The 16304-nt window shown below is 42.8% G+C and overlaps 1 protein-coding gene across 2 annotated transcripts in view; it reads right to left on the bottom strand.

Annotated features, from left to right (window-relative positions):
* LOC139688035 (uncharacterized) overlaps nucleotides 1-15543 on the bottom strand; it is a 200873-nt gene extending 185330 nt beyond the window's left edge. For both annotated transcript variants that reach the window (XM_071585440.1, XM_071585441.1), the window contains exon 1: nucleotides 15067-15543. The gene's annotated coding sequence lies outside the window, so the exon portion shown is untranslated. The remainder of the gene's footprint in view (nucleotides 1-15066) is intronic.
* Between the last annotated feature and the right edge of the window lie 761 nt (nucleotides 15544-16304).

Below are 16304 nucleotides of genomic sequence, written 5' to 3'. Positions count from 1 at the left end.
TGATTTGAGATCCCGGCTTTATTTGTAATTTCGTTATATGGGTCAAAATAATGATTTTTTTAGCAAAACATGTTCTCCTACAATCTGTTATTCCAACGTCAAACGAAAATTAACATACCGTAATGTTACCACCAACTCCCGGATGGATGTTGAGTGGTCAGATATTCTTTCCCAGCAGTGTCCGTTTTCGGCGAGAGGGAAGATAGGAACAATGGAATCCACCTATTTGGGAAGCAAACAGCTGATTTTTTGGACCATTTTCAAGCCGGAAAGACCAAATTAGTACCGTGATGACATGATGAAAAGCGCATGTAAGGTAATAAGCGGCCATGGTACTATTTCTATAAAACATTCACGCACTTTGAGATTTACGCTTCTTAACCTATATTTGAACAGTAATGAACCTGGTTTTGAACAAGGCAATATTTAACAAGCTGTGGGCGTAATATAAAAGGATTCAAGACTATACGACGGAAATGTAAAGAGAGAGGGGCTTGGATAATGAGAAAACACGTTTTATTTCCTAATATGTCATCTGTATCATCGTTTACAAAAGGTAAAATAGAACTTAAATCCGCCCAGGAACTTATGTCAACAGGTTTTCAATCTGTTTTTTGCTCGATTTTGACCATCAACTCGTAATTTACATAGTAGGAGGAGAATTACTGCTAATCAGTTCCTTTTCCTGGGACATATCCAGTTTGCGACCAAGTTCTAGGGACCAAAAATCCACCCTATTTGTATGTTTAATGAGACTGGCCATATTCATTACACGGTATTCAAACCCGGGATCATCAGGTCAGTAGCCAAACATCAGTAACCCACTACACTACCACTCAGCCACGCCTCCGCCGGGAGCCACTATCTCCTGTCAAATTTGACAAGATTGTACAAATTAGTTGGGAACAGAACTGTCTCGTAGCACTAGGTCATGAGTGTATCATTGAAAACACCTGGCCCTCCTTGAGGAAGTTAGGCCAATCAAGGTCACAATGGGTCATTTAAACAAATCGGTATCATTGATTGTGAGTCGTAAATGATTGTAATCGCACATCATATATTCTTGGTCATTTATTATAGAATTTGTGGTAGGAATGAAAATAAATTATCCGAACTGCACGTATTTTGTATACGGGATTGAAATATGAATTATCTACAAATAACGTACGATTAACAAGGATAGAGTAACATTTGATATATTTTATGTTTTTAGAACCGATAGCATTAATGAATTTTGTTCTAAAATCTTTTAAAATATAATTCCAACAATTACGCTGGTTATTTGAATGAAAAAAGAGAGTATCGTTAGCAGTATCAGGAGTAACTACAGGGTATGTAACCTGTATGTCGGACTGCTTCGTTATGATTGCAAAAAAACACTATCTTATTGTGGCTCTGTCATACACATATGTTGTGTATGACAGAGCCCCAGAGAGTTTGTTGCTACCTTGGAAACCGAGCAAAGAATTTGAATAACTAATATTGGACACGTATGAGGTTTTGTGGGTGTCACAACGCTCTCCATTAATTTTTCTCGTCTTCGACCCTCTCTAACTTAATTTAGATCAATTTATCCAGATGTGGAATTCACTCGGCTTACAAGATAAATTAGGTCTTAAAATGGGATATTAAAGCTAGAATTAGTTGCTGAAAGGTGCCGGGGAAGTGAACACCAGATAAATGCAACGGAAGTACATATAGGAGTGCCTTTCCTCGTTTCATTTACATCCATATTTAATCTCTCAAAGACAAAACGGGAGTTTGCGACAGTAGGTGAAAAGAGACTGTTCACGCACAACTAACTTCAACTTTCAATCAGCAACCTACATATACAAACACGATTAAATGAATCAGAAGGCATAACGACGCCGCACCATTTACGCTTAACAGTCGAATAAAGATATTCTTACGTCGGTTCAGGACAAAAAATAAGATAAAATAAATAAATGTTGTCGAATGGTATTCATGCTGCTCATGGTGAAGAGTTGGTAAGAGAAAGGAGAAGGAACCTTAAATTAATGCCATACGAAATGAGCACTCCGACAGTGGTAAGAAGATTTGTATCCCGCTGGTGAATAAAACAAAAATGTCGTGGATTAACACTTGAAGTCAGCCGAAGCAAGTTATCTGAAACATTGCGAGTAATAGTTGTAACTTCCATAGTTCGATTACACGGGAAATGGATGGGGATATTCTCCTCTATCAGTGTAATTTAATAATTATTTATCCCACGGTTATCGTTAACGAAAAGAGAGATAAAACATTCACACTCAAGAGACTTTACCTGAAACGAAATGTGAGTTGAATTCATCCGACGAGTTTTCATTTCCGCGAGACACACCATCGGGTAAGTACACAAGGCAGCTTGCGGTCGATGCATTGTCGATCTGTGTCACAGACTTTCAGTCGATACCGGCGATTTCTCACCTTAGTAAACAAGATATTTGAAAGTGGTGTTCAGGTGCATTTTATGTGTAGCGAATATGGTAGGAGAGGCATTGTCACGTGCCGCTGACTGTTACATAAAGAGTTCGTTGATTTGAAAGTAGAAACCTTCCTCCTACCACGACGCTTTCTGAAGGAACCCTTTTCCGATAGGTAGAGGTGTACACGGGAGGGCAGTTACGATACACTTGAGCGAGAAAGTGGCCACATTTTCGGCTGTGCGCGCGTTTAATTGACGTTTTCCGGCGTCGAATACTCGAGCGCTCTGGTAAAAAAACCAAAGGAAAATAAAAGTGATAACCGACCGCCCTCGAGAGATTCAATCATTTCCTCACACTGCCGGGTCGAAATTTCTCGCCTTTCCTCCTCCGAACGAAATGAACATTTCTGCCATTCCGCGATAGGATTTGCTCAATGTTTGGTCTAAGCACTGCCACATTTAATTTCCGTATTCCTCGAACTGCCAAGGTGGCGGGGAGAGGGAGTGGATCGTAAAAGTTTTTCACGCTCAAAGGAACGAAACCATAGTGTATTTTTCATAAATGTGCAGTCTCAACGTAATTCGATCCACACATAGAATTTTATGACTAGCTAATGAAAAAATAAATTTCGTCAAATCATACGCATGGACAAATCAACCAGATATATTCCAACTCACAGTATTGCTTTATAATATTTTCACAATTTTTAAATGAAATCATTAAAAAAAAGCCTTTAGTGATTTCACCGAAGCACAAAACTAATTTGTTTAACTTCATAATATTCGTCATATTATTTCATACGAAGTTTTTCAACCACTACAAAGAGAAATTGACGTTTTATGGAAAACGAACCAAATCTGTAATCACTGTCTTATCTATATAACAATGAATCAGAATTGAATGCATTTGACGTAGTCACCCGGGAAAATTATTAATTGGACATTATTAGGGCAATGATTTTTCACATGAAGGTACTTCATATAATGCCAAGTGTTGAACGATTAACTGTGTTAAGTGAAAATCAAATACCTATTCCATCCGAGAAAGGTAGACCACGTGACTACGGAGCCACACCCAGGTAGGCCTACATCCTCTTGGATACAGACTAGTCACGCCCACCCCACTTATACCTCTCCCAAGAAAGATCCCGTGGCTTGACACCGTAGGATGCATAAAAGGTTAATCATGAAAAATACCCAAAGGAACATATACACACGTCTTGAATTAGATTAAGCCGCTTTGTCCTTGGTGGCGTCTTACTACTTTCGGAAATTAGATTTACTTCGAGGAATTATATGTGCCAGACATCCATAAATATTAATCCGTGCTTGGACTCTGAATGGGGAAAAACATTTGTCTCGTGTATGTCCCTTTCAGTGAACCTGCGATTATTTACTATACATAATTAAATATTTCCTCGCAAGCTGTACACACCTCTTTTGATCTCAAAGAGAGGCTAAACTACGGAGCATAACGCTGTCATTCCAAACAAATATTCACTCAATCATACCATTAGGGTAGTCTCTGAAAAAATCACTCTTTAACTTGATTTAACTCATAAATCTTGGACGAAGAACGTCATCAAGTTGCCAGGGCAAAGGTCTGCAGTTAAACTGCGCCCATAGGGCAAGCGGAACTCTCAAGAGTAAAACTATCCAAGCGCATTGAATTCAAACCATAAAAATAAACTTGAGTTCCGGAACGGCCCGGCAAAACCTTTTGTATTGCGCGTGAAGGCCGTGGTAAGGCCTTGCACTTTGTCGTCGTACTGGCGACTTCTGACTCATTGCAGAAAGGTAGGTGCGGCATGTTTAAACCCCTTGATGAAGCGACGACGCTTAAAGGTTCCGACTCGATGCCCAGATGTTAAACCAAAGGGCACATCTTGGCACGATACTTAAAGCGGCAAATCACCAGGTATCCAAATCCGTTACTTCCCAGCCGAAGGTCAGTTATTTAGCAGTCAGAATGGCAGAAGAAGGTATTCTGAGTACTTACATTTTAAATGTAGGTGTTCAGGAAAAAAAGAGCCAGCGAATTTTATGATCAGGCTACGAATTCGTATGTTTTACTCTTCGCATTTCCAATCTAGAAAAATCTATGCGGCATAATTCCGGAACAGAGTTTTGACTCTCATATTTGTAATTGAGTCGGGAATACTATTGGCTAATTTATATCCCTCCTAAGTAATATTACTATGCCATCATATTTGATCACTTTTTAATGAAAGTCAGCACTAAAATCTCCCTGAGATGATTCAAATCTTTATTTTTTAAATATTACGGATGGAAAGAAAGAATAAGTCGGTGATCATGTAGTTCATTTCAATTAGTGATAAAAATTAATTTTCATAAAATATATAAACCATCTCATTTCTGACGTAACAACATCACAAAGAAGATTTAAAAATGTTATTTCTGAGGGGCTCTTTGAATCTGAATATCCAACAGATTCACCTATTCAAATCACCTGATACTATCGCAAGCGCCTGAAGGATTTGCAACGACCTGGCAGACAACTCTCAAATCGGAGGCAATACTCTTTACGTGGTGAAAGCAAATGGTTACCTTTCGACTCAAATCCACATCAGAAGGAAAATTCTTCTCACGTCGAAAAATAAAAAGAAAACCTAGGCGAGAAGACTCAAAGGAATAGTCGAAGCATTCTTATCCCCTGAGCGGAAATAGGGAATTGCATCAAGGCGGTCTTCCACGCACACACACATATACACATTTTGGACTCAGCATAGAAAAATAATTGTTACCTACTTCTGTGGAAACGTTTTAGTAGTTTTACCCGTTAACTTCGCATTCAAGTCCCATTTCCCTCCGCTGTTTATTCCTTTGGCGTCTTCACTCCTCCGCTGGCACGCGAAACTATTCGACCTGCCTTCTCAGGTAGGTGATCGGCATTCATTCGCTCCACCCGCACACCTATACCTTGCGGCATAAATCCGAATATGATGTGACGCACGGTTCGAAAATAAAAGGATGCAGCAGCGATCAAGGCTCCGAATGGACTCAGGGAATATGCGGGAGATTTTAACGGGCGGGATGGTGAGAATATGTCGAATGTATGAACGAGAAGCATGAACTGAGCCACAAAGAATATTTATACCCCTTTCAAAGACCATAAATCGGCTTGCAGATGTCCCTACAGAGCGTACTCGTACATACGGGCATTCATCGAAAAACGAATATTGTAGGTAACTATTTAACTGGGGAAATAATGACCGCAAGGAATAAATAATCCAAACACATAACGGGTAAGTTTTTTTAAGGTAGTGATGATTGGACAAAATTAGAAGAAGCAGAGGGTAGAGGGGTAAGGGGGGGGGAGAAAAATGAGGAATCGTGGCGTTGAGAATGACGAAGCTAATTGCAGGAGAATGAGTCCTTCGAAGAGGAGGGGAATAAAGGAGTATGTTGAAAGCTCTGCAAAGGAGTCTCATATTATCGCACTTAGTGCTATGGCATGAATAGGCTCGTGAATACGATTAAGGAAGGAAGGAAGAATGAATGAGAAAAATACTACAAAGGAAGACCATGAACAGAAAATGCCAGACGGATGATGGCATCTGGTAAATTAGGAAATAATAAAAATTAAAGGGTTTCGATGAGAAAGGGTCAGGAACGTAAAACTGGAACAAACGAATTTTACATTAGTTTACCAAAGCTGACTACTAATAACAGTCAGCTCTTGACGCAAAAGTTATAAAGAAAAACCTCTGCGCTCATTATCATTATCTTGTCTTCAAGGGGGATCGAGATGGTGCGGGGGCTAACGTACTGGCTTCCCACCCTGAGGGCGCGGGTTCAAATCCCGGCGGTGTTGAATATTTTTCAGAGGTATCTCGATCCCTACTTGAGGTGCTTTGTGGAGGGCACTTTGAGTGAGTACGCGTCCGTCGGATGGGACGTTAAACTGCGGACCCTTTGGCGCCTTTCGTAAAGAGCAGGCTAATGCCGACGCCGGGTTTCTCTCCACCCTTCATCCTTTCCTGTCCATCCCCTATGGCGCAAATGACCTTAGCTGTCGGTCGCCTCCCCTTAAAACTACTACTACTTGTCTTCAATCTGCCTACTCGTACTTTCAACAAGATGTTCCGATAAGGTAACAATGATTTTATTGAACTATGCCCGCGAAAAAGATTTTTAAAAACCGGCGCCGATGGGTATGATTCATTAATAAAACCATTTCGGGAAATGAGTTTTTTGATTCAAAAATAAAAATATTTCAGTCAAACATAGTTCTCCCGTTTTCAGTAAGAGTTCATAACTTTGCGGCTAGTCTTTTTTTTCATGATTAACATGTTCAGCCAATGTTCCCTCCGATTTTTAATAACAACTTGTTCTCAAAACGGGGAAACAGTCAATAGTTACTTGGTGCAATTTTGAAAACGTCATGGCCGCGGATAGATTCCATCTTCTTAACCGAACGTTAAATTTTAAAACCACTAGTCCATGATGTTTCGTTCCACGGAAAGGAGTGTATCGGAATGCAAAGTACCCACCTCATCTGTGAAAACTCACGAGAGAGAATTGGGAGTGACTCTGAATGCAAACGCGCGTATTATTATGCGTGAGACATATGGTAGTTGAGTGATTTATATGACTTCTTATATGTCACCTGTCTATGGCTCTTTCTTTATCCAGCTCAAGATATAATTCTGCCTTATCCTATCCTAGAGGTGAAATTTAGAATGGCAAGGGGCGTATTCGCTGAAATAATTCTTAAATCTCTGTGGTCTCTCGGGAAAATTTTTCTTTAAAAATAATTCGACTGAATTCGCAAACTTTAACTCTATATTCTTTGGAAAGTGAGGGAGAATAAATACTCTCACAAGGTCCCGGAAAATGAAAGGCGTTTGCTGTTTATGGACTATCTTTAACATTAACTGTAATATTTTAACCAGTAAGACGCATGGGTGCAACAAACAGAAAGCAAATTATTATAATTTATTACTGAATATCTTGTATGCAAATTTGCTTCCAAATACGCAGAGGTGACCACCTGCAATCACTGCGGTGGATTCCCACGATGAATCAAGGCTTTAGCTTGAGAAATAAATATGATTCCTAAAGATTTTCTGAAAGCCTGTGTAGTCACCCAATTAAACACGAAATTAAAGCTTACATTCCGAAACTACAGGTTGTCGAATAAATTGTTAGCAAAGGCGTGCATATAACCGCTTGGAATATACATAATTCAGTATAATACCAAACCCCTCAACGCCCATGGAAGACGTATGGGCGAACGAGCTGTGCGAGAGGCAACGAGCTACTAAGTCCCTCACGGGGGACGTGGGAGAACTCGGCGGGGGCGGAGGGTTGAAAACTTCCCTCCGCGCTCCCCACCGCCTCACCGCCCGAGGATATGAATGACTCCGAGGCCGAAAACTGCGCGATACCACGCGCGAAGGATACCGTAAACATTTGATATCCGCTAACGGTAGTGATCCTTCTCCGCCGCCCGGCACGAAAACCGATCGCCTCGGACTGCGATGGAGGCCCTTGTTGGTGGTGAGACATAGCCTGCGCCGCCGCCTTCGAGGGCGAGTCGCCGCTGCCGGGGTTATGTGGCGGCGGGGGGTGGGAGGCTTGGCTCTCCGATCGAGGAGGAGAGGGTGGGGGCGACGGAACGAGTTTGAGGGGAAGTCGGATGAGGTGAGGGGGTGCCCGGGGACGAGCCTTGGGGAAGGATTATGATGATGATGGTGGCTCCAATCTACAGCGCCCATCGCGGCTAATGGAACCTCTGGAGTGGATTGTCATCCTGAACCAGCGATAGGCGATACAAACTCCGGAGAGAGCAACAACTAAGACGACAACTAATTGTAAATCCCGTTTAATTATTCGTTTTCACCAAAATTGCATTCCAGACCGCGTTATTACACGAAGTAACCTACTAAGTCAGATCGACTATGAGCAGTGTGTTTTATAAGGTGCAAGCTACGGGAAATATTACATCAATTATTAATATGATGATTGATTATAATACAAAATAACTTTGTACTACATGTCACAGTATTGAGCCCGAAGGCTGTAATGATAGATAAGGGTATATGCCACCTAATACTAAGCCCTGCGAACGAGGGAAATGTACACGTCAGGCTTTATTGAGTCGGGTCCTTAAAATATATTTTGGTTTCACAGAAAAATCTGGTACCTGAAAAATCACCCTTTCGGGTGTCCAGAGGCGTCGCCCTAGCTTGATCCTAGACTCTCCGGTTAAAAAACGAATGCTAAAGTCACTGGGTTATCACGCCGCATATTATTAATCAGGGTAATAAACTTCCCTATTTTTAGACGAAAATAAAACAAATGTATTTGGATACATGGCTACAAAAATGAAGTGGCAATAAACTCAACAAACTTGACGAGAGATATTACTCTGCGTTCCTCATATCCGCGTATCATTGTAGGCACCTTTTCTCGGTTCGATGCTGGCAGTATCGTAAAGTCGATGTCGTCTTATTATAAAAACAGTTTCTGAGTTCACAAAACGGACTGTGTTGCGATGCGCGATATGAAAAATTATGAATGCAATCTTCGTTTTTCCGTACGTCGACGGAGAAACAATACGTGCATAGTTCTCAGAGGTCACGTGAATCACGAGTCTTAGTGCTTTCTCGGCCTGCGAGGATTCCGCACGCTCCTGGCTTAATAAATAAACCCCCGACTGAGTGAAATTTTTTTACCAATTCCCGGGAACAATTTTTTAAATCGACTCGCGATCACCGCCGGCTCCCGACGATGCGAAGCGCTAGGCGACACGACACGGACGGCCGACCCGTCACGGTGACCATTTCTGATGCATTACTTCCCTCCCACCACCTCTCTTCCTCCCCCGCGCCTTCGACACCCGCTCCTCCCCGATGGATAAGCATCGCGCTTGGAATTCCACGCGCCGCACCCGCGACCGTCGTCGGCACCGGGCTTCCCGGCCGTAGACAGAACTGCCACTGATTATTTGTCGAATTTGTTCACGCGTTCGCGACGAGGTAAGAATGGTATTCGGAGATGTCGACGATTGTGTCTATTTCATTTTTCGGGCGAGTTGCTGAGGCGACCAAGAAGCATGAGCTTCCAGTCTTCGGACTGGGGGGGGGAGGGGGCAGGACTTGATCGTTCGTCGTGCAGCGGCGAACGCAAAATAAATGCATGGGGCCCTGAAGCGTTCATAATTTATTCAATGGACCCTTTTCGGTGAGTGAGAGGATTACTTTCGTAAACTTCAAAACTGAGCGAAAAAACTCTCATTCTCCAAGCAAGCATCTCATTTTAAGCCTCTCTCTCCTCTTGGGGCAATCGATGTTTTCTTTGCTTAGAGCGATGTGAATTTTGCGCTTTCTAGATATTGGCATTTTAAAGATACGATATGGTGAATAATTCTTCCAATTTCTACTTGGTCCATGCAGATTACTGCCTGAGGTTAGGGGTCATGGCTTTGAGAACTGAATAATGTACCAAAAGCAAACGGAATGAATTTATCTTGAAGATTTCGGTACCCACATTAATAGGAACAGAATTAAACAATCTCTCACTGACTTTGGAGGTTCAGTTTTAGGTTAATACACGATCCCATGATGTTCAGTATGTGTAATGGGACATAGAAAACTGCATACCTTTGAATTCACTTCTACCAAATCCTGAGTAAGGATTATGTAAAAATCATCATTGGTTGATAGAAATCAGCTATTTTAATATAATTCAAAGAACATTTTTCATTTAGATGAGACGATTGTATTGGTTTATATCAAGGGTTTGGGCACATTTTTTTCCAAGGCGGAGATTTGGATTAGAAGTGTGACAATTGTTTTCTGGTGTTGAATTCGAAATCAGAGAAAAGTTAAGCTCTATACGTGGGGATGCAAATAAGAAACTACAACTTCTCTCGCTCACATTCGCTGAAATGACGAAAATCACAGGATGGGAAAGGAATTTTCGTGGGGAAAAAAGATGGAAAGGAGTTTCTTATGAAAACATCCGACACGAAAATGAAAGAAATAAAAAAATTCAGAGGTACTAATAGCATGAAGTCTCAAAGCAAGTAGTTAAAGGTTGGGAACCAAGTGATACGACATGAAAGTTGGAAGTATAAATCGTACCTTGAAAACATGTTTGCAGTGAAAAGGAAATACCCGGCGATCGGGCATGCTTCTGGAGGGATGGAGAGGTCGCTATTGTCGGTCACGCTGTCAAGAATTTATGCCAGTCGGCTTTCATTCCATCCGCGCGGGAACAGCTTAAACCTCCTCCCTCCCTTCACTAATGCCGAACTAACTGTACAGCGCCGTAGGAGCTGTAATCGAAGGTGACGACAGAGAAGTTCCCGTAAAAACTATACCTTGAGCAGGACTGAAGGACATCATACGGTCTCGACAGCTCTTCCTCAAGTTTAACACACGGGAACTTCTTGATGGCTCGCATACTCGCGTCCACTTTTTGTTCATCAGAATCAATGGCATTGATGTGACCTATGCGGCAAAACTAGTTGGAGTAAAGCCCAAAGGCAGACGTTTATTCCAGTCCAGGCAGAAGTTGCTATTCATGGCACTACACGGTAGTGAAAAATGTTGTGAATCAGCATCGATGAAATAATTATGCGAGGTGTAACATTTACGCCTCTTCAATGTCCTCATCTCAGCGAAACTCGGTACAAAACATCGCGATATAAAAGGTCATTCATGGCGTTAATGCGATGGTACTGCTATTGCCGTTGGATATTCGGAGAAAGCATTGGAAACCGGGTCTGTTTTCTAGACTCATCTACCACCCTCGTCTGCATATTCATGGGGTTAGCCAGGCGAAGAGGGAAACAAAGAAAAGAAAGGGGAAGGAAAGGGATGGGGTTCGAAAAATAGAAAGCACCGACCAAGCCAATTTCTAATAAATCCACTTCTAGTCTCCCACTTCATTGACGCCGGGGCACCCGGGAAAGAATGAAACATGCGAGCAACGATAAATCAAGGCGGAGGAATTTGAATGGCGTAGTGATGGAGTGAATTGCGACGGCACAGCCCGAGAATGACAAGCGACCAATTTCGTATCTCTTCTCCTAATGAATAATTTCGAGCTAGCATTGTATAAACTCTGTACCGCTGAATGTGTTTATATTCAGTGCGGATATATAATGACGCTCACATTATCTCGGGAGCTTCGTGAGCTGCTATGGAGACGTTATGTGTGACCGGCAACCGTTTGTCTTCTTCACGACTGTTGCCTTATCAATCAGGATTCCCGTGCTTACTTGTGCGACGCTGTTTTTCCATTAGGGGGGACATCTATTTTGCGTAAAACCCCTTGGAAATTCTCTCTGACTCCGTTATGTAACTTGATCAAAACATTCGCCTGGTAATTGGGAGATCTGATGTTCGAGTGTCGGGCGAATGGAATGACTTTCTCTAAGCGAATCTTCCACGAAAGTAATGAAAGTTCTGCATTATCTATATAAGTTTCAAATTGTACGTGTGTATGAGCAAATGTACATTCATCTGTAAGGAGGGCCCTCCCTTTTTGCACGTAAGGCTAGTGCCCTGCACCACACATCCTAGAGGCGGCTTTCTGGACAGTGTGATGGCTTAGATGTGGATGATATTGCCACCGTAATATGATATCGAGTGATATATTCCAAGATTTCATATCGTTAACTCGATATATACTTCCCCAAAACCTATTGCGCGTTGTGATGCTCAGCTTCATTCTAAAGAGCATCTTGAATGCGGGCGCTTTGGCGTGCGGAGCATAATAATAATTTACTGCGATCTGACTCGGCGACGTTATGCCTGGTACCTCAAAAGCGCAGGAAACGATTTGAATAAAACAGCGCCATTTGCGTGAGACGGCACGAGACGGCCCGAATACAGCTTTCAAATATATTCAAGATCAATCTGAAGAAGGGTCCATAGTCAGGTGTTCGACGCATGTCGAAAGAGCACCCGCAATGCGTGCCATCTCATGGTTTTTCCCTCGCCATTCCATTGGAGACGAAATTTATTCAACTCGTCGAGATTCCTGCATAACAATGAGAAACTTCGGGAGCTCTTCAGGTTTTTTTTAAAACAATTTCAATTACACAATTCAAACAAACACACTACAGAACAACCAAAGAGTAGATAGATCATTTTACGGAAATATTAGAAATTTGAATGACTATTGGAATTCTATTCGCCTTGTAAAATGTGCGCAAATCAAACAAGTTACTGAACAAATATTCTGATTAGTTTCTTCACAATTGTACTTTGAGACACTCGACTAATTTTTGGATTTCTTGTAAATGAAGATGGAATAGTGTATGCAAAAGATGCGGTCAATATTTTCATATTTTTGGTAGAATACTATGGTATGAAGGTAGGTTCTATGCGCCATTAACTTTTCCAATATACGCAAGACATGCATGCTGAAATTACATATGAAGAAAGCAATATATGTATGTGATACTCATTGATTAAATATCATTCCTGTACCGAATATAAGTCTATGCCATTTAGTGATAGATAGATCCGCGTCTTCCTCTTACAATTAACGCCCGCAAAAACGATTTCATTTGATAAATTAAAAAAATAAATACCGAAATTTACATTTTTCAGCTCCTAATACTACGGGACATGACGCAGACTTAAAATCCCTCAGGCCGAATCGTCAGAGACGTTCATTTTTGGGACGCGTTCGCGAGTCTACCATGCGTCGACATCCTCAAGCTCGGCCCGAATTTCGATTTCGATGCGTCGAACCCGATGGACTGGCGCCCCGAAACACAACAACGCCCAGGCGCGCGCGCTTCGACGCCTCCGGAAACGACGTTTTCTTTCGCCAGAACGAGAGAGCCGGGGGTCTGTGAAAAAAAAGCCTTCTTGTATCGAGGGCAAACGGCGAGCGCTCTGACGAGGAGAGGAGTGTGAGAGTGGCGGGATCGGGAGAGAAACAACCAGACACTTTCATCCGCTTCTCGTTAAACCAGGCAGTTTAGTAGCTGTGGAGACACGCGTGAAAAACGTAGAAAACTGAAAAAAAATATATATCTGAAGAAATAAAAGTTTACGGACGACGTTTTGGCGATGCTCTCCGGGGAATCAGAGGAGAGAGACCGAAATGTCAGGGACTGCAAACCGCGAGACCGTGACGTTTCGAACTAAGAGAGGTAGTGCGTTTTAGGAACGGGGGGGGGGTCTCGACGAATGTGGCGGCCGAAGGTTTTCGCTGGTAGAAAGAGAGAGAAGGCGCCCTTCGCGAACGTGGGGAAATAAGAGTTAATAATTGATCAGCTGAGTTCGAATGCAGGACTTCCCTGCTGCCTCCTGCCTGGAAGCAAGTGGTAGTGCCCCTCCCCAGCTGCAAGCTGACTCTCAACTGTCTGAACGTTCTGCAAACGACGTGACGGACGTCTGCGATGGGCTTCCAGTATATTCAGGTAATCTAAATACAGCTAAGATTGCATGACTACGCCTCGACGATCCCTCTTGTAAGTCATAGGGCTTTGGGATTTCTGGTGGTGGAAAGTCTTTAATTCAGAGATATACATATTGGAATGAGGTTTAGCCTAGAATCATTGCGAGAAGATAGCGGGAGAGAGCTGTACTCCGCACATGAATAGAAAGCCAGCATATGCAGCATCCTTAATCATTGAATAACAGCAAATTAATTCATGGTCTGAGAGTCCATTGTTACTTTGACATATTTTGAAACCCCTGGGAAAATAAAAAAAAGAGTCGTGCAACTACTGTTGGAGAGTGCCCGTCTCATGAATTTGATTTTATATATGTATACGAATGGACTTGCACATAAATGCAACGTCGAATTATAAACTTGAATGAATAGTAACGGAGCAGACAAGGACGTAAGAAGAATTTCGATGCCGAAGGCGTTAGAGGAGTGTCTGATACGCCCACCAACGGTTTCAAATAGTGGCGTGCGGACTGAAAATTAATGAAAATTTAAATTCTTCTTTCGCAACAATTTGGTTGAAATTATTTATCGAAAGGAACACGAGAAGTGAGAAAGCCCGTTAAGTAATCGCGCGGTCTTCGTCATTCCTCCAGAATTTCTTTCATAGTCAAATCAGACGAAGTTTTGGGAAGGGGGTCACAAAAGGTTGACTTTGCCGGAGGGACTAAATTGGTCTCGTTTGTACATTTTTTCCAGAATGAGAAACTCTCACTTTCGGTACTGCACAGCCTACTTTCCGTCGTGAAGTCGCGACAGACTTTGGGACAACCAGAGAGAAGACGAAGAAGTACATGTAAAATTTCAACTATTTGTTTAAATCACTCCGAGAGGGACAAATAAGATAATATATTGGGATTTGTGGAATTTCGCTCACATTAAAACCAAAGTTTCATTTCATCAAATTCTATCGGGTATACTATTACGGAATGTCGCCCTTCGAGTCTCTTGATGCACGTCTCCTTCCCATTGACAAGACTATCCTAATTATAACCACAGATTTGTTTACCCTTATGCCAGACACTCGTTTCCTGCTGATAGTACGAAGAGAAACCTTTAAAAACGTCGATCGGACCTTTCCTTAAAGCATTTTGGAAGGATCGGTATCCCACTTTTTACACTCGCCCCCCTTTGACATTTTCGAAAGTCTGCGACGTTGGAAGGTAAAATATTTCTCGGGGAAAAGAGCACGTTACCTTTCTGTGTTCTTAAATCCTAGCAGCTGTGCGGCTCGCACCTACTCCCCCGGGGTGTCGAACCGAAGTCTCCTCGTGTGGGCGGACGGCCGAAGGCGAAGCTAATGGTGCTGGTTTCGGTTAGTGTTGGTGGTGCTGTCGGCGGGGCCGTCTTATCCTTAGTGAGACACACTCGTCAGGGAGGGACGGTTGAAAATTTTATCGCACTGGGCACCCCTCCGATGTAATTGAGTCACTTAACGCCGTCGATAACTAAATAATCCATGTACACACCCAAGTGATGCTCAAGAAGGACACTTTTTGTAAATTTTTTTCCCTTGGATTTCGTTGAAGTCCTCAAAGACTGTGCGCACCTTGTTTAACCCTCAGCTTTTCGAAGACTCTTGAAGATTTTTCTCCCCTTCGTCTTCTGGTAGTTTTCTAGCAAAAAAATAATAAGCTGTCAAGTCTTCAGAAAGCAGCGCTAAAGGTGCTGCACCAACGGGGACCGAGGGCCTACTGGAAAGAGTTGTGGACGGAGGGAAAGGATGAGGGAGGGGTTTCGAATGGGTGGGGTGCATGTGGAAGGGGTCGAGACAAGGGGAGGGGGGCGTCGGATGAAGGTGAGAGCGAGGGGTAGGACGGGGGGAGGAGTGAGGAGGAGGGGTGGGGCAGGTTGTTAGGGAGAGAGAGGGACGGAAAAGTTTTGCCGGAGAGAAAGGGAGAGGGAAAGGCTGCTGGAAGATGTGGGGGACCGCGCGCGTGACGTCACGACTCACCAGAGGGTGGGTGGTGGTGGAAGGATACCCCTTCCACCCCCCTTTCGGCTTCGTTCTCGCGGTCGCGCTTCAGCCGCGGCATTCGGAATCGGCGGCGGAAGGCATACCACTGCCACCTGGCGACGGTGTGTCCAAACCACGACACCAGTTGTTTCTCTCCAGTGAGAGCGCGTGCGCGGGTGGCGCCACCGAGTTTCACCCTTTTACCATAGGCATCGGCCTTCCAGGGACCGCTTGGTGAAAAAAATAAAATGAAACGAAATTTTTGCAGTTTTGTTAATATGGAATCCGCTCTCCTTTGCTTTTGCTAATTTTTTTTTCTCTTTCAATCTCACTCTTGGAGAATTTCTGAAAAATTATAATCACTCGGGAAACGTCCACATTTTTTATATTCGACCAACCAACAATTTTCGGCAATGCGTTTCACAATCAAGGTGTCGGATCAGATGTGCGGTTAATAGTACTCGGTGTTGAAACCAT

This window comes from Hetaerina americana, unplaced genomic scaffold (assembly GCF_022747635.1).
Source record: "Hetaerina americana unplaced genomic scaffold, ioHetAmer1.1.p SCAF_2, whole genome shotgun sequence".
In the NCBI taxonomy this organism is placed as follows: Eukaryota; Metazoa; Arthropoda; class Insecta; order Odonata; family Calopterygidae; genus Hetaerina; species Hetaerina americana.
Note: the sequence above shows the minus strand (reverse complement) of the source record. Positions and strands in the feature narration are given on the sequence as shown.